The sequence below is a fragment of the Microtus oregoni genome, unplaced genomic scaffold (assembly GCF_018167655.1).
Source record: "Microtus oregoni isolate MIOR12 unplaced genomic scaffold, Mior012 000057F_ref0000458, whole genome shotgun sequence".
Taxonomy (NCBI): Eukaryota; Metazoa; Chordata; class Mammalia; order Rodentia; family Cricetidae; genus Microtus; species Microtus oregoni.
In genome coordinates this window covers 8,038,120-8,062,074 of record NW_024543833.1, presented here as the reverse complement: position 1 = coordinate 8,062,074, position 23,955 = coordinate 8,038,120, and the positions used below count along the sequence as shown (strand labels likewise).

General features: G+C 44.6%; 1 protein-coding gene across 12 annotated transcripts in view; it reads left to right on the top strand.

Moving 5' to 3' along the window:
* Ldlrad4 (low density lipoprotein receptor class A domain containing 4) overlaps positions 1–23,955 on the top strand; it is a 323,747-nt gene that overhangs the window by 61,662 nt on the left and 238,130 nt on the right. The window contains exon 1 of one of the 12 annotated variants that reach the window (XM_041639130.1): positions 15,396–15,602. The exons of 10 other annotated variants lie outside the window; for them this stretch is intronic. The gene's annotated coding sequence lies outside the window, so the exon portion shown is untranslated. Of the gene's footprint in view, positions 1–15,395; positions 15,603–17,896; positions 17,916–23,955 lie in introns of those variants that run through there. One more of the 12 variants, XM_041639138.1, reaches the window with a different exon arrangement.

Sequence of the window (23,955 nt, the reverse complement as noted above, 5' to 3'; positions counted from 1 at the left end):
AAACTAACCCCATGGGATGGCTAAGTATGTAAAGTGTTTGCCTCAGAAGCATGGAGACTGGAGTTTGATCACATAGAAAAATACTGAGCATTTGGTGGGCTGCTTAAAATTCCAGTGTTGGGGAGGTAGAGACAAAGGGATCCTCAAGGCCCTCGGGTTGGCCGGGCCAGCCTCCTTGCTAGTTTTTCAGGCCAGTGAGAGGATCTGTCTCAAAGGAAGCCGATTATTTTCTGGGTATGACACCCAGGGTTGTCCTCCGGCTCTAATATGCAATTCTCTGCACATGATATGCTCACACATATACTTACACAGCCACACGTGCGAAAAATAAGTTACAGACCTCCTGTGAGTTCAGGATACTGACATTGTATGTAGTTCTTTCTCTAGGGGTTTCATAGGTGTGTGAGAAAAATTATTCACAGCGGATGGATGAGGAAGTTAATATGTATTTAATATATGAATACATATTTTATGTATGTAATTACATGTGTTCATTTTATATTTCTGAATAACAGGTATTTTTTTTTTTAAAATAAACTTCGTGCTTTAAACCAGCATACTTAGTCTCCATGGCTGAGCTGACTATCTGTCTGGTGGTCTGTCTGGTGTTCCATTCAGCTCATTCTGCTCGGCTCTCATAGGGCTGAAGTTAAGATTGTTGATAGACTATGCTCTTCGTGGGAAAGAATCCGCTAAGCCTGTTCATGTGGTCGACAGAAAGAAATTTCTCGTAACCGTGGGACTGATGTTCCTCTTCCTTTGCTTGCAGTCAGCTGGGACCCCTCTCTGGTCCTTGAGGCCCCTCAAGTCTGGCCACATGTTCTCAGCCCCCTTTTGACAGCCCACTCCTTTCAAGCTGGCAAGTCAGCCTCTCTCTTCAGCGGCAGTTCAGGGTTCTTATATAAGGAGATAATAAGGTGAAAGGCTTGCTCTCCTGTTCCAGAGTCTGTAGGCTCCACTATTAGCAGGAGGGAGATGAATAAAAACAGAGAGGCATGTGGGCTCATGTATGGGGTTAGACCTCCACAGGAACCTCACAGCGTTCTTTATGAGTCCCTTTTTGTCTGGATATCTTTGTGTGGGTGGCACTTTGGTGAGTGACATATGGTAGGAACATGACTTGAGGGACAAGTCTCTTGGAGAGTGCACAGCGGCATACAGAAGACACAGATGGCTGCTTATTCTACCTTGGACAGAATATATCCTACGTCCTGGCAGACTGGGTGCTGAGAAGTACCCATTTCATCAGAAGCAGCGCTTTACCTGAAATGGCTTCAGGGGCAGCCTGTGAATGAGACACAGCAATGCTTCTAGAATGGATGACACACAGAGTGTGCTAAGTTGGGATAAGGGTGTTGATGGTAGACGGTGGGGACCAGAAAACGCCTGGAACACCAACGCTGCTTTACTGTCAGGATGGAGGCCACAGGAAGACAGCCTTGTGGATACGATCACAGACATTATCTTCCTACCGAGAGTTTCACTACTACACAAAATTAGATAATGTATTGCCAAGAAGGGATGAGGTGCGCTTGGGTTTGCCTTCTTGTACTGTTGAAGATTAGGTACACTGAGCTATCTCAGTATGATTTGGGTATTTAAAAAAGAAAAAGTATTCTTTTCAGCAGGCTACCAGAAGGTTAAAACAGTAGGATTACCCTGGGTTTAAGGCTGGCCCTAGGTTATAAAGGAAGACCTTACTTCAAGGGGTAAGGGATGGGAGACAGACAGACAGACAGTCAGTCCCTCACACTGTGTACTGACTCAGTACTTGATGGCATTGTCTGATAGTTTGATAACCTGAGTTTGGCCCCTGCATCCCACAGTGGAAAGAGACTCCAGGAAGTTGCCTCTCGATTTCTATATGTATATAGAACCCTGGGATGCTTGTGTCTGTTCTCACTTACACACAGCAACAACATTTAAATAAAAAGGAACAGGTCATTGTCACAGACAAATGGGCCTGTCTGAATTTCAAAAGATGACAGCCCAACAAGGTACCGTCCATTATTTGTGACTTCTCGTGGAAGAAAATGTTTCTGTCTTTGGATGAACAGGTGTGTGTGTTTTGAGGTAAAGAGGAGAACTTGCTGTCCCATGGCTCCTAGAAAAGACCCTAGCTTAGCCATACCCTTCACTGGAGACTTTTGGCTGTGATTCTCTTTTCCACGCAATACTTAATAATCATGTTTGTATTTTCATTTCATTTATTTTTATATTTGTGCCTTCTATTGTGACAGCTCTCAGTTATTTTTTGGAACTGGGGTTGGGGTAAGTTGAACGAAGAGAGATCGAGAACCAGCTCACTGAACTTCTTTGCATTTCTTCCGGTTCTCGAGGCTTTACGGTTGTAGCGTCACACCCTGTTCTCCGATTGGACGGTTTTTAGGACCCGTCCTTGGGTTTACGTAGTTCAGAGGTGAGCAGAGTTCAAGGTGCTTTCTGATGTGTGTGAAGCAGAGTTTGTGATGGGGCTGGGCAGCGGGAGGTGGTTGGCCACTCTTACGTTGCCTTTGTTTTCCATTTGTGTGTCAATTCACTTATTTTAGAAACTTGGGGTTACATGGAGGTAAAATGTTTAGATTGTAACTGCCACTTAAATGGTAGCTACATGTTTTGGTAACTTGGACATTTTTTTTCTTTTTAGACCAGGTTTCTCTGTGTAGCTTTGGAGCCTGTCCTGGGACTAACTATTGTAGACCATGCTGACCCCAAACTCACAGAGATCCACCTGCCTCTGCCTCCTGAGTACTGGGATTAAAGGCGTGTGCCACTACCGCCCACCTGGTAACTTTAGTCTAAGGTTAGATTCAGGGCTAGTTTTGGTGGGGTTAGGTTGCTGTTTGCTTTCCCCTCAAGGATGTGTCTTTACCTCTGTTGTGTTGACTCTTGACTGATGTTATTGATTTCGATCCTGCCTAGTTGACAGGCTTCATCGGATGTTTCCTGACATCGAGTGAAAATATCTAAACATTTTTTTAAATAAAGCTTATTCCTGTAACTAATTATATCAGTACTTTATTTTTTTAAGATTTATTTATTTATTTATTATGTATACGACATTCTTCTTCCATGTATGTATGCCAGAAGAGGGCGCCAGGTCTCATTACAGATGGTCGTGAGCCACCATGTGGTTGCTGGGAATTGAACTCAAGACCTCTGGAAGAGCAGCCAGTGCTCTTAACCACTGAGCCATCTCTCCAGCCCCATCTGATCATTTTTGAAAAGGTCAGGTGTCTCATAACGCTTTTCCATGTTTCAAATAGTTTTCTTTCTAATTTACTGAAAGGTGTGGCTCATTGCTTCTAACAAACTCCACATTGGTGTTCTTTGGGCCGGGACAACCCTGACCTCTTTTTTTTCCATCCTCCCTCTTGTGCCTGCTCGCATGCCTGGTCTAGAACAGTATCTGGTGAGTCAAGCCAATACAGTCCGACTTTTGTCCAATGACGTTACGAGATGAGGGTCTCCCTGGAGGGACTCTGAGTACACATTATCTGGACTTAAAAACAAAGAAATGTATGCTTGAGATTCACTGAGGCTCCTGACTGGGGGCACTAGGAAGGATACTTTTTCACTCGTGTACACAGATCCCTCACTTTAAAAAGACTTTCCACTCTTAGAGCCCCAGCCCCAACCCGTGCTGCTGACCATCAGGCATTGCGCGGCAACCTGCCTTTAGCAGCAGAGTGGGTCCAGTTCCTCTCTATACGGCTGAGTTGAGTTCAACTTATACATAGTTCTTTTCTGAGTGAATTTCGCTAGTAGGTGTCTACACACTTAGAACCCTTGTGATGACTCTCCCAGGGTCAATGGCAAGAGTTTAATAGGCATGCTTGGTGCATCTCATGGATGTTTGTGCTTTGGAGGTGTTCATGTGTGTGAGCTCTCTTAACAGCATGGTGCTGGAGAATGCCTTGGTTTTGCTGTCTTACTGTTGGTGATTTTCCTACTGTGGTTCTGCACACTTGCTACCAGTTTAAAGTAGGAGAAAGTCCTCTCCCGAGGCCGTGGAAGTGGGTGCACTCGATTTGCCTTTTTAACTCACATGTGTTCTCCTTAAATTCACCCACCCGAGCCTAAAATTGTCTTCCAGGAGTTTCCCAAGTAAGTGAACATAGCGCTGAATTGTGCCCCCAAAGGACTGTGAAATTTGATTTACAAAATTTTGGTAAAAGTAGCAATAATTCTTGAAAATTACATAAGTATCTGATTTCTCTCCTTATATGGGATTACCTCATTCTGTCAACTATTTTAAGCAACTTTAAAATTGGTAATGGAGAACCTTCTCTTGACTGCGGTACCGTATGTGGCTTTTAGGTTAAATACAAAAACTCCGTTCCTCCCCGCCAAGAGGCGCAGTTGAAGAACTACTCGCCCTCACCGCATGGCCTGTTGGCTTCAGCATCCCCGGGCACTCTCAAGCATAGACTTGATTCTGAGGCTTTGTCAGGACCTTCATGGCCTGTTGCTTCAGCATCCCCGGGCACTCTCAAGCATAGACTTGATTCTGAGGCTTTGTCAGGACCTTCACACCTTTAAAATAGGTTCTTACGGCTGGCTGTCCTGAATTTATATTTGTTCTGATACTTGTAAGGCTTTGTGCCTTAAACAGCTCACGGCTGGACTGTGAGACATTCCTAAGTGGTGAGCTCTCTGGACCGGGGTCATTCTCTGTCCCTGCTCTGCATCTCTGGGAGGACCCTGGGAGGTTAAGAGTTTGTTCTTAACTGTACCATAAACATCTTTGCGTGTAGTGGATGTGTTTGGACTTGGCTTTGAAAATGGATTTGAGTCTCTGTGTGTTGGTTGTTGTTAAGTATTCTAAAAATTCGATCTTCTTTTTATTTATTTATTAAAGATTTCTGCCTCCTCCCCGCCACCGCCTCCCATTTCCCTCCCCCTCCCCCAAACAACTCCCCCTCCCTCATCAGCCCGAAGAGCAGTCAGGGTTCCCTGCCCTGTAGAGAAGACTCCGAAGGCACTTGCCCCTTGGTCACATAACATTGGCAAGACACAGACTTCGGCTTGAGTTTTAACCCTGCCATTTCTAGACCTTTTATTACTTGGGTAAGTTATCTCTCCGAATCTCAGCTTTTCTTATCTTTCCATGGGAGGTTTATCGTATGGAATTGTCATTGAAATGCCTCATTCAGCATTTAGGCATATGTATTAAATGCTCAGCAAAGTGTTATTTTCCATTCTGATGCTAGCCAGCTGTCAGTCACGGATCCTATGTGGGAACTGTCAGGAAGCAGAGGTGCCGCTGTCTTCCTTCAGGACTGAGCGGGTTTCCTAAAACAGAGCACGAGGCATTTTGCTAGAGCCGGGCGTTATGAAATGGTGATGCGCAGGCTGCTGAGATGTAGTGAAGAAATCATTAATTAAGGCCTTTGCTCAGTGGTGAGGACAGGGAGCCACTTTGAGAAACACTCGGCTATTAACAAATAACCCTATTCAACCACGCTTCTCTGGCCTGGTCTTCCTATGATTAAGTTAAAAGAAAAACAAAAAAATGAAGATCAAAGGCCAGCAGTACTGGGAGGAGCCTTTCCGTACAAAATGATCCCTTGTCGTGTGCGAGGAAACCGAAGTGTGAAAACGTGACCAGGGGAGAGAAGTAAACGAGAGCCCGAGGAGAAGGGATGAACTTGGCCTTCAGCTTAGATTCGTGTGGAGGCCACGGCGAGGTGTCCTGTCTGCACAGAAGCTGGGCGGTGACAGGTTCCTCCAAGTTGGGACTCCAAGGAGGTGATAGCAAAGGTACCGGAAGTAGGAGGCCTGGGGAGATCCCGTCACTGTCCTTCTAGCTTCTCAGAGGACTCCTGAACTCTTTCAGGCCTTCATTCAGGATCTCCTTTTGTCTGGGACCCCCATCCCGTTGCCTGTCCGTTCCTATAGCTAGCGTAGTGTCTGAGAAAAGGAATCTGAGGGCCATAGCACCCCTCCCCCATTCCTCAACTTGGGGACAAAGGTGACATTAAGAGAAGCAGGAACACGGCGCAGGTGTCGGGAACATTGGACACCTGTATTTGTAGTTTAGACTCGAAACTGTGACCAGTGCAAAGAGCAAGGCTAGACGGAAGAAGAACCACTTTTGGAAGTGTATCACCAGCCCTATCTGTGGCCTGAGACCTTGGAGGACATTTCTCTGTTTGTTTGATTTCTCATTCATTATTTTATTCTTTGTGTGTGTGTGTGTGTGTGTGTGTGTGTGTGTGTGTGTGTGTGTGGTGGGGACAGGGCAAATTTGAGTGTCATTTTTCAGGCATGATCTACCTTTTCTTTTGAGACATGGCTTCTCCCTGGTCTGGAACTTGCCAAGTATGGGAGGCTGGCCCCCTCACCTCTTTCTTTCTCTTCAGCACTGGGGATTACAAGTACATGCTGCCACACATTTATTCTTAATGCAATTATTTTACATGATTCTGGGGATTGAATTGAGGTCTCCTGATTGCAAGGCAAGAACTACCTCCCCAGTTCCCTGCCCTTCTCTTACTAAACGATACCTTTCTTCACTTGGTAGACACACACAATTGCAGCAGAACGACGCCTTTAACAAATTCTTCTGAATTCAAGTGAGCTAGCAGCTCCATCGGCTGATCACAGTATTGTCAAACTTCTAAAGAAGCCAGCAAATTTTCCACCTAAAAAATTCTTTTTCATGGGGGAGGTTAGGGTGTGGGTGTGGGGAAAGAGTATAAAAATAAGACTTTCAGAGATTCTAGGTTGCTGGGTGTCGTTTGTATTTTTCCATGGTGCGGGAGGTTAGAAATAGAACTGCTTTTTATGGGATCCTCAGCAGCAGCTTGTAAACTTGGTTTCGTGGGTTTGGTCTGTCTGTGTGGGTGAGGTAGCTTCTGCAGCATGGCATCTTTGGGGGCAGCGCCTGGCATCCTGCTCCAGTACTTTCTTTTCTGCCTTCTGCCCCCCAGCCCCCTTCCCCACTTGGTATCACCCGGATGAGCAGCACTGGAGTGTAAAATGTGCTTTGCTAGGGTCAGGTTCTCAGAGCTTGCTCGTGGCGACTGCTGCCAGTTGTAACAGACTGTGTCTCAGCGGTCCCGGCAGAGTCGCGCTTGGTGCATCTGTGAGGGCATTTGCCGAGAGGGCATGCCCTTCAAAGAAGGCGACCTCCTAAAAGTCTGGATGTCGGTGGGGTACATGGGCCACCCTTTCAAAGAGTGTCACTGTAGAGCTGAATAATAATTCTAAGTTCGTCCCCATGGGAGTCGTTTGCTGAATTCTTCTTGGATTCAATATAGAAAGGGCAGGAAGATGGACCAACCTAAAAATGTTTTTCTTTTTTTTTAAAATCTGTGTTTGTGTGTTGATTTAAGTGTGGGAATGCCCATGCCATGGTGTGCGTGTGTGGGCCAGAGAACAGCCTTGGATATTGTTCATACTCTTCCAACATGAGAGAGTCTCTTGTTTGTTGCTGCGTACACCAAGCTAGCTGACTCTGGGGCTTCTGGGATTCGCCTGTCTCCATATCTTGTCTTTCTGTGGGAACACTGGGATTATAGTCCTGTGGTACTGTGCCTAGATTTTCATGAGTTCTAGGGATACTTGCGCTTGAGTGATATGCTTTACCCAGTGAGCCATCTCCTTAGCTCAAAGACAATGTTCTTTGACTCCTAGGGAACCAAGAGGCATCTGTGAATTCCTTGGTATCATGTTCAGTCCTGGGCTTTGATGGGATTCTCGGGAAGATTTTGGTCTCCCCAGAGGTAGGCGCATTTTCAAGCAGGAGATGTGAAGGTCATTAGAGGAATCATTTTAATAAAATGGTCACATGTGAGATGTCTTGAGTGTGGGCAGAGGGTGATGTAGGCGAGATTGAAGGGGCAGGCAGGCAGGGAAATAGGAGAGATTTGGTTGTAGGCTGTGTGATGTTGCAACACAAATGAGATGGTGAGATGTGTCAAATGGTAAAACAGCTAGGGATGCGCAACATTAAATGAACTCAGCAGGTTGTGTTTATGCATTTATTCACATATATGTAACAGTAATACAGAAAAGGATTTGAGGAGGGAGGAAGCAGTGTGTGCACCGAGATTCCTCCGCTTGACACATCTGAAGGATGTGTGTGGGAAAATGACCCTCAGTTAGATGGCAGTCTGAGACTGAGCGAGGTCAGGCAGGTGAAGATTTGGGGGTCATCAGCATACAGCAGTCACCTGCAGGACGAACAAGTAAGAGAGCAGCCACCTGGAAGACTGTAGGAAGCTGCATAGTTCATACTCTGTCTTGCTAAGTAAAATCCGTGTCTCAGTGTCACGATCGTCTTTGATCTGTTGTCAAGATTCTGTTGCTCTCAGAGTGGTTATGAGTCCTTGTCACTCACTAGCACAGCCTTGCAGGCTTGCTCTTGGGCTCATTTCCGACCTCCACCCAGGTGACTTGGGGTTGTTTCCACATGCCTTGACTCCTGGATTCATGATCTCAACACAGAGTGATCTAAAGTGGTATAAATAATAGTTCACCTCCAGTGTGGCTGAATTGGGCTAGTTAACCCCTGCCTTCAGAAATCCCCTGGTGGAATACTGGCCTCCTTCCTTTAATAACTGCTTGTATTTTTAAAAATTTCATTTCCGTTTTTTTATACAATTGGAAGGATTTTTGCTGTTGATACTTTAGAAATAGGGATCAATCAAAAATCGTGTAATTAATTGATCCTCAGAAATGCATTTTTACTGAATACTACTTTATCGCTTAACAAACGGTAAGGATAAAATGAGTTTTCTTTATATGTATGAGTGTGTGTATGTGCATGTGTGTGCAGGTGCCTGCAGAGGCCAGAAAAGGGCATAGGATCCCTTTGGATCTGGAGTTGCAGGCCTCTGTGAGCCTTGCTGTCTGGGTGTTAGGAACTGACCAGCTTTCCTAAATGTTGAGCCATCTCTTCACGCCCTCTACTGGGTTTCCATTCTATATCTCTTAGGTTGATCTGATACAGACATGAGAAACATTCTGTGCTTCACTCAGAAAAGTGGGTAAAGCAGGTAAGGCATTCTTCGGATAAATAATAAGGCTCTTGGCGGTACATGTCTGTTACATTCTCACCTCGTACCGTGACTGTGATGGCTTGATGCTGATTTGGCTCAGTTTTGCCACCATCTGCCTTTCCTTTATGGAGGGATGCTCAAGTTCCAATAACTATGCTGTGCAGGTTCTACACTACCTCAGTATGAGTGGAGAGAAACAGGTCTGTAGGTGGTAGAAGTTCAGTTCAAACTTTTTGGATGTTTATGTTAGGAAAATGCTAGTAATTAATATAAACTTCCTGCAGCTGAGGATAACAAATGAAAGGCCAGTTACAGAAATGCTAGTAACAGAAAACCACATTTAAAATGTTGTATCAAAAGAGGCAAAGAGTTTCAATCCAATATACTTGTTAACTAGTTTGAGTTTATTAATATTTTTTTAAATAAAATCTCATGTAGACTTACAAGCCATCAAGTAAATGGCTAGTCATTATTGTCACCATCCCCATGTGATTCCTCCATGAAGACTGTAGGATGGGAAAATCAATCTATATTTAACATTTTGAACTGAGGAATTGTAGCAATTATAATTGTGATTCACGTTTTCATTAAGACAATAAAGCTTACAGAAATTTGATAACCCTACAGTTAAATGTTAAGTGAAAATACAACCCAGAGAAAAATCAAAACAATATCCCAACCTTCTTTTCAGTCAGCTAAGTGATTTCTTTAGATACCTCCCATCAGCTTAGCCCAAAATACTAATAAAGGGTCATTCCTGTTCTGCTTAATGGCCAGGCCTTTATTGACATTGATTTTGGCCATCTCTGTTGGAGCTGTTTGCTGCATTAACACTATCTCAGATTTGTAGTAATGGGAGTTTTAGTTGATGATGGGGCTGGATACCTGACTTCAGGTATAATATTACTGACATATTTAGTAATATGAGCAACAGAAAAAAGAAAATCCATAAAGGGGTTAATATAATATTGGTACTACAAATAAACCTATCTTTAAAGAGTTTCAATCCAATATACCTGTTAACTAGTTTGAGTTTATTAATTTTTTTTTTAATAAAATCTCATGTAGACCTACAAGCCATCAGGTAAATGCTGTTTCCAAGGGTGTAAAGGGTCATAGTAACAGTCCTATAAACATTGGCAACAGGCCATACCTTGTATACTTTGAGAAGCAAGCAACCAGTAGGACTTACTGATGTAAATATTTTACTTAGAAGCATTTAAAATACACCTAAAAAAGCAAAGATGTATGCAACTTTGGCAGAAGAACTGAAACGGCATGGAAGTAGAGCCCTTTCTGAGCTTGTATAGGTGTATTTGGGGCCTTCAGGTATACCAGTTGGGTCTTGCAAGGAACCGCAGCTCTGTCTTGCTTTGTACTGGCTCAGAAGGTTCCACCGCTTGGAATTTTCCACATCACTGTAAGGGGCCCAGTCCTCACCTTGTCCAGTAATTGTTTCAGATGTGCTGAGTCTGTTTACTCAGTATCTGAGCTCTACAGGTAAAAGAGCTCCACTCCAGGCCTTACATCTCAGGTACCAAAATCTTACAGTTTCACTTTTCATTTATTCGATTTTACAAATGAGGCCATGTGAGAAATCTATTATCTCTTGTGCTTGTTTGCTGTTTTTTTTTTTTTTTTTTTTTTTTTGGTTTTTCGAGACAGGGTTTCTCTGTAGCTTTGGTGCCTGTCCTGGAACTAGCTCTTGTAGACCAGGCTGGCCTCGAACTCACAGAGATCCGCCTGCCTCTGCCTCCCGAGTGCTGGGATTAAAGGCGTGCGCCACCACCGCCCGGCTGCTGTTTTGTTAATTTGACACAAGCTCTGATCATCTGAGAAGAGGAAACCTTGCTTCCATCAGATTGACCTGTAGGCAAGTCTGGAGCATTTTCCTTATTAATAATTTATGTGGGAACTCACATCACAGGACCAACCCCAGACAGGTGGTCATGGGTTGTAGACTGAGCAAATGAAGGGGGGACAAAGACATAAGCAGTGTACCTCCATCGCTTTTGCTCCAGTTCCTGCCTCCAGGTTCCTGCTTTGACTTCCCTCAGTGGTGATATGTGAATTGAGAGTTATAAGATGAGAGAAACCCTCCCCTCCCCAGACTGGTTTTGGTCATGGTGTTTATCACATCTATAGAAACCCAAAGACTTGTTTTCAGTGTCTTACAGTGTTAGGAGGGATTCAAAGTGTTAAAGATAACAGGACATGAAGCTGGATTTGGAAATATATAAATATAAGCAGAACTTAATGCAGTATAGATAGTTGTTAAATCCATTAACTTTAAGATTTTTCAGCTGTGTTCTCTATCTTTGAGTCACATTGAATGAAAGACTCTGCCTCCATCTTTGGGAGACTGGTAGGGAAGGCCGAAGTAAAATCAATATTAAGAATTGCTAGTTGGGGATGCTCAGAGACAGCTCAGTGGTTAAAGAGCAAGCAAGCAGGACAGGGTAGTTAGGATTCCTGGAGCCCATGTAAGTGCTGGTGACTCACCTGTAGCTCCAGGCTTGGAAGGCAGAAAGAGGCAATCCCTAGAGCCACTGCCTGGCTAGGCTGGCCATATTGATGAATTTGGCTTTGATTGAGAGACCCTGTCTCAGTGAATGGTGAACAAGCAATTAAGAAAGATCCCTAACATCAACCTGGGGCCTCCACAGGCACATATACACAGGTACACACAAGGACCCACATGCATATTCACACATATGCACATCACACACAGATGCATGATAAAAAGCACCGCTAGTTGGAATGGAATAATTTACAAAGAGAAAGAGATGTTGTTATCATTTGAATCTGAAAAGCCTCCCACTTGCTCACCCTTTGAGCATGTGTTTCCCATTTCTGGTGCTACACTGAAGAACCTTCAGGGAAATGGGAGCCCAGCTCAGAAGTAGGTTGCTATGGGGCCTCTTTGAAGGTTGTCACTCAGGCCCTGGTTCCTGTTGCTCCTTCTACACCATGGTGTGAGCAGCCTCTGCTGCATGCTCCTGACACTCCACCGCGTCTTCTCCAAGGCAATGGGCCAAGACCCTCTGAAACCATGAGCCAAATCAAATCTTTCTTTGGTTATTTCTATCAGATACTGTGATCGCAGCAGTATACAAATAACTAATACAGATGTGTTATTGGAAAAATCATTCAGAGACCATCTGCCCCCGTGTTAGGGATTTCTGTTCAGCTGCAGGTCACCTGGGCAGAGACACTGGCACTGCTGTGGAGAGATAGAATATTGAAGGGGCTAGGTGTTTTCTTGCTGAACTTTGGTACCCAACCCTCTTGGGATGGAGTATTGCTCTCCTACTTGAAGAAGGATCACTGTACCTATGACTTTCATATGAGTGTTAGGGCATTGTGGGGAGAGGTTCAATATTTAGGTTGCTGGATATCCTGGAGTTTGGTTTAAGGCATGCAATTTCTCTCCCCACTATAGGAAGTGGCTCATAAAATTTATTCAATCTCATTTCACATTGAGCATGAGCCTTCCATTCCGTGGAGTCTTCTGAATTGTAAAAGAGCAGGGCACAGCCCAAGTTCTGGTTTTCAAAAGACCCAAATGCCTGGAGATTAGACGGTAACTGTTCAAACTCCTGAAGCCCCTATCTACTACTTTAGATAGCCTAATGTGTGGGCTGATGTGGATGGGGCTGCATCCCTGGGGGAGGACCTGCAGCCTGTCTATCTGTGTGTGTACCTGGGAGGCAGCCCTGTTCCCCTTTACTGGTGTCACACCTATTCATTCCACTCTCTGCCACCAGGGCAGATGACTTTATTTCCTCATTCTCTGTGACCTGTGATTTCAGGTCCCAGATCCTTAAAGGCAGATGGAGCTGGTCATTCCTGTCTGTCCCCCACAGAAAAGCGTTAACACGTTGTACGCTACGAAAGGCTAACTTGCAGTTGGTTTAAACGTTTGAAGCAACCTCCTCTACCTTAGCTTTTGTTTGCGTAGGCTACCATGCATCCTTCCAAGGATTTCTCTGCATTATTCTGGGAAAAACAACCCTGAAATCTTCAGGATTTATGTTTGACCAGAAGAACTGGGAGTTTCTTTCATCAGTTGAACACTTTGGGGTACTTTATTCTTAGACTGGAACATGTACATTCTCTTTGTCATAAAGACGCAAACTCAAGTTGTCTTGAGATTATTTCATTGTTTGCTATCAGATGCGTTCTCTCTCTGGATGTGGCAACGATACATTTAATGAGCTATAAGAAATCAACAGTGAGCACAGTTTGAGAAATTAGAGTATGTCAGAATGGAAGGTCTTCTGTTAGCTGCTTGTTTATTTACTCTCGCATCTTTGCTTCCATAGTTGTAGGACTAAGGAAATGGGTAGAGCACAGTGTAAGTGAGACCCATCCTTGCCAGCGCCCATGAGCCGAGCTGGAGACTGTATCCTGCATCTTGGCTTCCTGAGGAAAAGTCCCACACAAGGGCCCCATTGAGCAGCTCTGTTATAACACAGAGAGAAGCGCATTTCCTGAGGCTGACCAAATGTTAGGAACTTTCTGTTTTCAGGAAATAAAAAGTTAAACGAAACTAAAGCAAACCGTCAGTACTGGCAGGAGTTTGGGCCTCCGAGTCACAGCGAGGCTGCCCCTTGAGAGAAGAAACTGACTGCAGTTGGGTACATGTCCACACTGCACACTCGGCCCCAGCCAGTCCGTTGGCAGACACCTTCACGCTTTTCCAGCTGAGCCTCAGTCTGTGGTGCTCCATAAAACCAGCAGCCCCCTTGCAATCAAGATGGCCGTCTGAAGAGAAGACCAATTCTTAGGTTTAATATGCCAACCTATGCATTCGCTTATGAACTTATCCGGTGACTGATTATCAAGTCCTGATTGGTTGCCAGCATTAATGATCAAACAGTGAAGGAGTTGAGGTACAGAGGGCTATGATGTCCCACACATGGTTGTGTAGCACGTTAGTCCAGCCATGAGGGAGCCGGGTGGAGTTTTTGTTAAATCTTTTATCTTGTTACAGACTCATCTCTCTGTTCTCCTTTAGTAAAGAGCCATGCAGACTGGCCTGGGATTTAGAAACAGCTGGGGCTGAGGAGATGGCTCAGTAGGTGAAGGTGCTTGCTGCAAAACCTTCTGACCCGAGTTCGATCCCTGGAACCCCCAGGGTGGGAGGAGAGAACTGACTCCTGCGGGTTATTCTCTGATTTCTCCACGTGTGGTGTGGCATGTGTGCCTCTTTCCCTATATAAATAAATATATACATGTTTTTTAAAAAATGGAAAAGGAGAGATGGCTCAATAGCTAAGAGAACTTGCTGCTCTTCCAGGGTACCCAGGTTTGATTCCTACCACCCATATGGCTGCTCAGGTGTCTATTGTTACAGGTATATGGGTGCCAGTGCCCTCTGCCAGCCCCCATAGCCTGCGCACAGTGCACATACATACGCATAAGACAAAAATAAATTAAAAACTATAAAAAGAGAAAGAAACAGCCTAACACTGACAGGGTCACAGGAGTAAGGGTTTATTTCTTAGTCATGTTACATACCCATCACAGGTTGGAACAGGTATTCAACCATCCTGTTCCTTCGGGAGACAGGCTAAAAGAGGTTCCATCTCTGCCTATATAGCCCCAGGGCTTCTAAAAGTCAGGCAGGGGAACTCTGGCGAGTAAATAATTCAAGGCTCTGGCTCCAAGCTCAGGGGTTAGCCACATAGCCCTGGCTAATTGGCATCTTGGAGCTCTATCCCCATGTGCCTGTCAGTGACTGGCTCTGGGGTAGCCCTCTCCTTTTCCTGCTTCCCTTAGCTCTCACTTTTCCTTCCAGTGTCTCCTTTCTCTCCTTTAGTTTTTTGAGGTGGGGTTTTGTCATATACCCCAAACTGGTCTGGACCTGTATAGTACAGGCTGCTCTTGAACCCATAATCCTCCTATCTGAACCTCCCCAGCGCTGGATTACAGGCGCTCGCCACACCGGCTGTCTCACTTTGTTTTCCTAGGAAATTACAGAAACCAAATACTTTTATTATAATAAAAGTAATAGAAAGTATACTTTTACTGATACACATGCAATTTTGTTTTATAAGCTGTATTTTATTGTTTAATCCACTATTAAAAATTATTTATATAAGAGAGTGCTCTTGTTTGCATGCCTGCCTGCATAGCAGAAGAGGACATCAGACCCCCTTATAGATGGTTATAACCACCATGTGGGTGTTGGGAATTGGACTCAGGACCTCTGGAAGGGCAGCCCGTCCATGCTCTTAACCGCTGAGCCATCCCTCCAGCCTTTAATTCACATTCTTAACAATAAGATGAAAAAAAGAATTGAGAAGCTAAAGTGTAAAAGTTACCCATGATTCCATTGTTTTCCACTTTCTGTTTTTTTCCCCAGAATTTCATATCATATGGCTCTGGGAAAATGCCTGAGTGAGGGAGCAGGGGACTCGGGTTTGCTCCGTAGAGCCATCATTACTCACTGTGGTTCTGGAAAAGTCCCTTCGCCTCTCTGCCCCTTTGTCATATGCCACAAGAGATAACGGCTTCTTCACAGGCCAAGAGAACGCTCGTTGATGAACACACCTGGTCCTCCATGTTCATTCATTGGCATCATTGCTGGTTTGTATTTTCACCTGTGGATTTGTAACTTTGCTTCATGGCATGAAAATAATTACGACTTTCTCTGACAAGGAGTCCTGAGTTGCAGTTGCTTCTCTGGCAAATATTCAAGGAAGGGGAAGTGCTTAGACCAAGGAACTCTATCTGATCTTCCAGGGGCTTCAACGTCTGCCTGTGTTTATCTAGAACCCACACATCACAGGCTCCTGGCTCAGTTGCTGGCTCTTCCTGACCTTGGGGTTGTACTCAGACCGACAATAGCTAGTCAGAGAACATTCTATTGCCTGAAAAGTCTTTGCTCCCGAGGAATCCTATCCTCCTCAACTACATGTCCTTGCTTGCTTGTCTGTAGAGAGCCCTGCTTGAAGGTTCAAGTACTTTCTACAGATGTAGCCTGCGGAGCCACAGAAGAGTGAGCAGTGCAGAGGGAGGCAGCCTCTCCCATAATCCCTCTGGCCCCGTCCCATCTGTAGCCTCACTCCAGCCATGAGGCCAACCTCCAAAGGCACAGCAGATGAGGTGATAACGTAAACACCCGAGCCCTTTGCAGGACCCGGAATGAGGGATAACTTGTGTTCCGTTGGCCTGTGTCAGGGTCATGGCATGTATGGGATTAGCTATGACCTCCAGCCTGAAGGGGAGGGCTGTGGCATTGGTATTTCCCATGACCACCTTCCTTCCTTGGGAGTCTGTTCCCGTGCAGATGCCTCTACCTCTATCTTGTTTATTTGGCAGGATGAGGGTATGCGAGGGTCAGGGGTGAGGTGAGGGCTTCAGTGGCAGCAGGATGAGGGCATCTGATATCTTTATACTATCTTTGTTAGCCACCAATGCTGCGATCCCTAAATACAATTCCTCATGTTATGGTGACTCCCAACCATAAAATTATTTTTGATGCTGCTTCATAATTGTCATTTTGCTACTGTTAGGAATCATAATGCAAGTATCTGTGTTTTCCGATGGTCTTAGGTGAGCCCTGTGAAAAGGTCATTTGACCCCCAAAGGGGTTGCGACCCACAGGTTAAGATCTGCTGATGTGGTGTGTGTTCATGGGGTGAAGCCTGGCTGGTAAGAGCCTCATTTTAGAGACTAAGAGTTTTATTTTGAAGTCTGACCGGGCACCTCTGAGGATCTGAGATGAAAGCGTGGTGACCTGGCCTTTGCAAACTAGTTCATGCTCTAGACCGTGCTGGTGGCTAGCTTCACGCGCGGCCTTCCGTACAGTAGCTCTGAATTCTCTGTGCTGTGCAGCTTCAGGAATATTTATATCTTTTCCATTTTTGTGTCTTCATCACTTTCCATGTGCTGGGCAGAGTGATGCCGGCATGTGTTCCTCTAAGCAACTGATGAGGAAGGTGGGCCCGGAACCCGGCCAGTGTGTTCAGAGGAACATCGTTATAGGAGGTAGAAAAAAAGATGTCAGTCACCCAGGTTTTTAGCAATGCCTATTTCTCGAAGATTCTTAATATGCTGTCAGCATGTTAGAAACTAAATTCTGTAATGAAAAAAAAAACATGTTGTTTAGCCCAGAATTTTGCAAACTTATCCGACCAAGAACAGTTTCTCCCCCACACATTCATTAATCCCAGAAGATCTTGTGGTACATCAGATGACCACGAGGGGGGGTTTCTTGGTGGAATATTCTAGAATCTGAGATCTGGGCATGTGATGATGGAGAATAAACTGGGTCATATTTAGAAGGATTGGGGATTATATCGGACATGGGTTATTTCTGAACAGGGCTGAGACTCCAAATTCTACCAAAATAAGCCTTATAGTCCACATTGTATGGGTACAAAAAAAAAAACTTGGGATGAGGAGTGAGATAGTAATCGTTGTGACTAAACTCACTCATAGAGAAAAATGTTCGTCTTATTGTTAGGGAGCCAGGTAGTGGTAAAATAGAGCCATGGTTTTGTTTCATTCAATTGTGCTCCCATATCTACCCTTACATTCTAAGTTAGCTAACTTCCCCTCCCTCCCTCCCCTTGTGATGGATGTGCACACATGTACACGTGTGTGCACATGTGTAGAGGAGGACTTCAGGCGTCTTCCTCAATCATTCTCTACCTTCTTTTTTGACATAGGGTCCTCTCATCCAACCTGGAGATCTTCAATTCAGCTGGCTTGGCTGGCCAGCGAGCCTCAGGGGTCCCTCCTCCTCTGCCTTCTCAGGGCTGGGACTACAGGCAGGTTCGGCTGTGCCTAGCTTTTACATGTCTGCTGGGGATCTGAGAGGTGGTCCTCATGCTTGCATGGGAACACTTTACTGACTGAAGCATCTTCTTAGCCTCTCATTCTCAGTGTGTTCAGGTAAGAGTCTTTCTATGGCTGTAATGTTTCCTCGACACCATTTCTAGTCTATGGACTCTGAAAAGATGACGATGAAGATGCTTTCTGTTCCATTTCTTAGCAGGGTCTGAGGTGGCTGTAACAGAACAGGCAGCATGAAGTCCCTTGACACTCACATGGCATGTTTGAGGATGCTCAGTCATCATTACTACTTGGTCTCTTTTCTCTTGGTTACCCATGCCCCAGCTCTTGAGGTCTCTTCTCCCCCCCCCCCGATTCCTCTCACATAGATGTGATTATGTTTAGAAGCTGAAACATGTGAGTAACTCAGATGCATTTGCTCAACCCTTGAATAAAGACTATAGTTATTTTAACAACAACAACAACAAAAATCCTGCAGTCTTCAGCTATTTCTGGATAAGACGGGTAATTAGCATGCCATGTGTAATTCATTGCTGGCTCTGGCTGCTTATTTCCTTGTTCCAATGCAAGCCTAATTTAGGGGACTGGATTTATTTCACTTGGAAATGTGATTTTGTGGAGACCTCTAAAATGTCATCGTGAGATTAATGGTTTTCTGTAGCCAGAGTTTGCCAAGCCTGGTGTTTGAAGCTCAATTATTAGTTTTCAGCAGCTCTATGGTGGGGAGTAACAGCTTGCTGGGATGATATTTAGTTTCAGAGAAAACTGTTAAAAAGCAACTGCTGTAAGAAGGACTGCTAGTACCTGAAGAGGGAGATGCTAAGGAAGAGCAGGTTGGTCTGAGGTAGGCGAATCCCACAGCATTTCTCTGGTTTTGGTGTTGCTCATGGTAGACGGTTTACATTATCATTGTTATGAATGGATACGTTACTGACACGCAAACATTTATGGGTCTATTAGAGGTCAAAGGCACACGTGTGCCTTTTTGGAAGCTGATGTTGCCTCTAGTGAAAGGCGGTTCCCTTTAGTGGCGCAGTGAGGCATCCTGAGGCTGCTGAGCTTTGTGGAGACCCCTGACACGCTCTCTGGCCACAGAGGAATAAGAGGAAACTATGCACATAGTCTTTCTGGTTTGGAGTGCAGGGACATAAAATGAGAACTTGTTCATAGTCTTAAAGGAAAGCATTTGTTTTTTGTTTGTTTGGTTTGGTTTTTCAAGACAGGGTTTCTCTGTGTAGCCCTGGCTGTCCTGGAACTTGTTTTGTAGACCAGGCTGGCCTCGAACCCAGAGATCTGCTTGCCTCTGTCTCCAGAGTGCTGTGATTAAAGGCGTGCACCACCACCCAACTTATATTTGGTTCTTTATTTCTAGAAGGATGTATTGGGGTTGTCAGTCCTTAAGGAACTGACGCATTCTCTGGATTTTTCCAGCAACCTGCCAGCCCCACTGTTGCCAGTGGTGAAAGCTCAGGAAGGGCAGGATGCAGCTGAAGTTGAGAATGTGTTTGGTTACTTGCCATACACACACGGATGCTGGGCCAGCCCGGGAATCACTCACGTCCTCGGGTGTCTTTTTGTACCCACTGAAGGGAAGTAGATCACCTTCGCTCTCCGAATACTTCTTTTAATACTCTAATATATGAGCTATCTCTTTTATATTAGTCTCTCTATGCCCTTTCAAAACAGAAAAGAAGCTAAAAAAAAAGGAAAAGGAAAAAACTGAACACATGGGACATACATGTATCATAAAACAACTCGTATTCATGGGACACATTGTATCTCTTGATTGAAGAAGTCAGCTACTCAGCAAGTTTTAGTAGTAAGTGAATTGCAGCAGTCCAGTTGCTCCATAGCGATGACACCCTACTCAGCTGGAAGAGACCAGATTGGTTATTGTCCCATTTCCGTACTGGTAGGGTAGGGTTACTGCTTCAGAGTGGGGACTGATGAGACAGGAGGTAGAATTGGCATAGGCAGTTTAGGGCAAAAAGTCCCCAAAGAAATTTCTTTTGTCTTAAAGCCAAAAATGTCCTTGGTTTCTTGTAGCTGTGTCTTTTCCAGAGACCAGAGTTGCAGGAAGTATTGGAGGCTTTGATTTTTTTCTTTGGTTTCTAAAGTTTTTTAAATTTATTTATTTACTTATTTTATACCTTTGAATGTTTTTTTCTGTATGTCTGTATGTGTGCCGTGTATGGGCCTGGTGCTTGTGAAGGTCAGAAGATGGCTTCAGGTTTTCTGAGATTGGAATTAGTTATGAGCCACCATGTGGGTGCTGAGTATTGGACCAGGGTCTTTTGTAAGAGCAACAAGTGTTCTTAGTTGCTGAACCAACTCTCCAGCCCCTCCTAAGAGATTTCAGGGTTACTTCTCCAGAGGCAGGAATGTTAGAGTAGCAATAAAGGACCACAAGAGAATAGAATCTCTGGCCTGGGCAGAGAACACATTCCAGTTTGGTGGGTCAATCACTTGTCCAAAGGGGCTGCCCTCAGGAAGATCACCCCCAGGAAGGTGGACATACCTTAAGCCATGTTTAAGAGATAATGAGATGCTGTGCTCTTCCTTCCCAGAATCCTTGTCAGCTGGTGTAGTGGCTTAAAGGGCTGTAGCCATGCATTTCCTATCAAGCTTTCTTTTGCTTGGCCACCGTGTTGATGACCATCATGCTGGCTTAATGTAAACAAACAAACAAAAAACAAAACATGGCTTCTTTTGCTTTTCTCTCCTCCATTGGGATCTCTGGGCAGTTAGTTGCTGAGACTGACTGTTTGCTTGTCCTGTTTTTTTTTTTTTCTTTGTTTTTGTTGTTATTTTTTTAACTTTAATAAAATTTTCTTCCAACTTTCCAATTTCCATTTGTGACTATTCTTAAATTTTATTAATAAGAGTTAGAATCCCAAAAGAGAAATCCTAATTTCCCTGGTATCATTTGGTGACTATGGAGGGACTCCCCAAAATTTCTGGTAACAAAAAGGCTAAGAATGTCATCATCTAGTTTACAGAACAGACTTTCCTATGTTGCTACTTCTCTACGTGATGTTTCTACCAACGTATTTAAAAAGTGCCTTGATTCATTATTTTTTCTCTGTTACTAAGTAGGGGAACATCTGGGAGAAGTTGGGGGAGGGGAAAGAATGTGATTGAAATATATTGCGTAAAATTTTTAACATACAAGTAAATCATGAAGCTGTTAATCCCATGGAAACATGGTATTTGGGGATGACCTGAATCTATGTTCCTGGGCCATGAGCACTTATATTTAGCTCTAGAGTAACCCCACCCTCCCCACCAAGGACATGGTATTAAGAAGAAATTAGATTAGGTTGATTGCATAGAGCCCAAGCAGTTGGGCAAACACTGTGACTTGAGGTGTCGTTGGACCATGTAGTTTGTTACCATGGAAAGTCATTTCTGGAATGTTTTAGGCAAAGTAAACTGTGGAAGGATTTAGGCACAATAGCTCTGTATCATGGAAGGGCTGATGAAGGATCTTTAAAATCTAGTGTTTTGGGAAAGGCTAGCCATCTTGTCTTTTTCCTGGACCCCAGTGCAGAGACTCTCATGCCTCTGTTGGCTTCTAGACTTTTCCACTCTGGTCCCGTTTTCCCCACTGTCGTCAAGGAGTTGTGCCTTACATGTGCTGGAAGTCTGGTTCCTTGTCATCTCGGCCTGAAATGATCAGATGGGCAAGAGGAAGTTGCGGAATTTGGCTTCTAAAGGAGATCTGAGCAGGCAGCTGATCTGAACCATTAGGGTTTGTTCTGAAGATCACAGGGATGGTGAACTGCTCAACACTTAGGTCTGTGATGGAGGAAGGTCATTGGCTAATAAAGGAACTGCCTTGGCCCATTTTATTGGTTAGAGGATAGGTGGGAGGAGTAGACAGAACAGGACGCTGGGAGGAAGAGGAAGTGAGGTCAGAGTCTCGGCAGCACTCCTCTCGGGAGCAGACGCCTGAGAGAGACGCCATGCTCCTGGCTCCTGGGCAGACGCATGCTAAGAAGCTCCGACCCAGGATGGACATAGGCTAGAATCTTCCCGGTAAGCGCACCTAGGGGCGCAACACAGATGATTAGAAATGGGCTAAATTAATATGTGAGAATTAGCCTAGAAGAGGTTAGATAGAAATGGGCCAAGCGGTGTTTAAAAGAATACAGTGTCCGTGTAATTATTTCGGGGCATAAGCTAGCCGGGCAGGTGCCTGGGGTGTTGGGGACACAGTCCCACCGCCCTTATTACTACAGGTCTGTGTCTTTTTTTTTTCTCCCTCTTGCACAGGTCGATTGATTGATTGATTGATTGAAGATTTCTGTCTTTTCCCCACCACCGCCTCCCATTTCCTTCCCCCTCCCCCAATCAAATCCCCCTCCCTCGTCAGCCCAAAGAGCAATCAGGGTTCCCTGCCCTGTGGGAAGTCCAAGGACCACCCACCTCCATCCAGGTCTAGTAAGGTGGGCATCCAAACTGCCTAGGCTCAGGTCTGTGTCTTGACACTGGGTCTGGGTTGGCCATTATAGATGTGTGCGTCTCGGGTGGTTTCCAGGGCACAGGTTTACCCAGGGTGACAGCCAGGTGTTGTCTGTACAGCACAGGATATTTGTCAGACCACCCAGGAAAAACTGTTGTGGAGGCTAGAAAACATGGTTGCCCTTAAGTAACAGACTCAACAATCACTTTCATGTCTCTAAACCCAGTGGCTTCAGCCCATTGCAGATCTTTCTTCTTCGTGCTCCTAGGCTTCCTTTAGTGCAGTCTTAGGAACGTCAGGTTGTATTGTTTTGGTTTCCATGCTGTTCCACTTCTGAAAGCTCTGGTCATGAAAGCAGGCTTGAGAATATAGAACCACCAACCTCAGTACCATGAGATGATGTTATGATCCTCTGAGGTTTGGGAAAGAGTGAGTGATACAGGAGACAGGGGAAGCAGCTAGCTGAGAGACAGACTCTTTGACCTTTGTCTCTGAATATAGACATAGAATCTGGAAAGGGGACTAGATACTGTGTCGTTGTTATTGTCATTATTATTATTTATTATTGTTATTATTTTGTTTGGGTTATATTGTCACATAGCCTAAAATAAACCCACTTATTAAGAAGTGCTCATTTGGAAGACCATGGCTATCCTTTTCTTCCTTTCAACTGTGCTATTATGATGTTTTAATGTAGCTTTCTAGAATTTTTTTATACACTTAATGGTATAGTTTTATTTTTTAATATAGTATAAACTATCATCATTTCACATTTAATAAATAATCATTTTCCTGTACCATGCTTTTAATATTTAGTATGTTTTGGAGACTCTCTGTGTTTAACACATCAGAAGGCCACTTGCTTCTTGTGGTTTGAATAAGCAGCATCTGCAGTAAGGTAGGATGTCTGATCACTTGGTGTCCAGTTGGTGGCGCTGTTTGGGGAGGTTTAGGTGGTGCAGCCTGGTTGTAGGAAGTATGGCATTTGGGGTGGGCTTTGAGACCTAATGGACAGCTTCACCCTGCATCCAGTTTGCTCCCTATGCTGCTGGCTTGCACGGAAACCGCCTGCTTCTTCTTCCTTCTCTCATGCCTGCTGTGCCTCCACGCCATGGCAGACTCTCTGGAACTGATAAATAAAGTTGTACTTTTGTAGGTTACCCTGATCATAGGGTTTTATCAGAGCAACAGAAAAGTAGCTAGCACATCTGCCCACCTGCTCGTTTCCCCCTCCCATTTACTGTATGTCCATAACCGAGTAAGCCAGTCCTCTACAGATGAAAATTTGGTTTGTTGACAAATTTTGATTTTTAGAATTAAATAAGACTCGTAGCATGTCTTGTTTCAGTTAATTTCAAGTCACAAACATGCACGCATAGCTTTAGAATAAACCTCCAGAATTGGGAGTTAAGTCCAGAGCAGATGCTTATACAGTTGGTTGACATTGTGAAGCTGCCCTCCCTAGGGTTCTTCCAGCACTCTCTGGGGCACAGGGTCTCACTTTGCAGCCCTGACTGGCCTGGAACTCTGTAGACCAGACTGACCTCAAACTCAGGGACCTATCTGCCTCTGCTTCCTGAGTGCTGGGAGTAAAGTCATGTACCACTATGCCTGGGCAGTTGCAGTACGCCTAGTAATTATGTATTACAGATGTTGATGATTACACACTAAAGA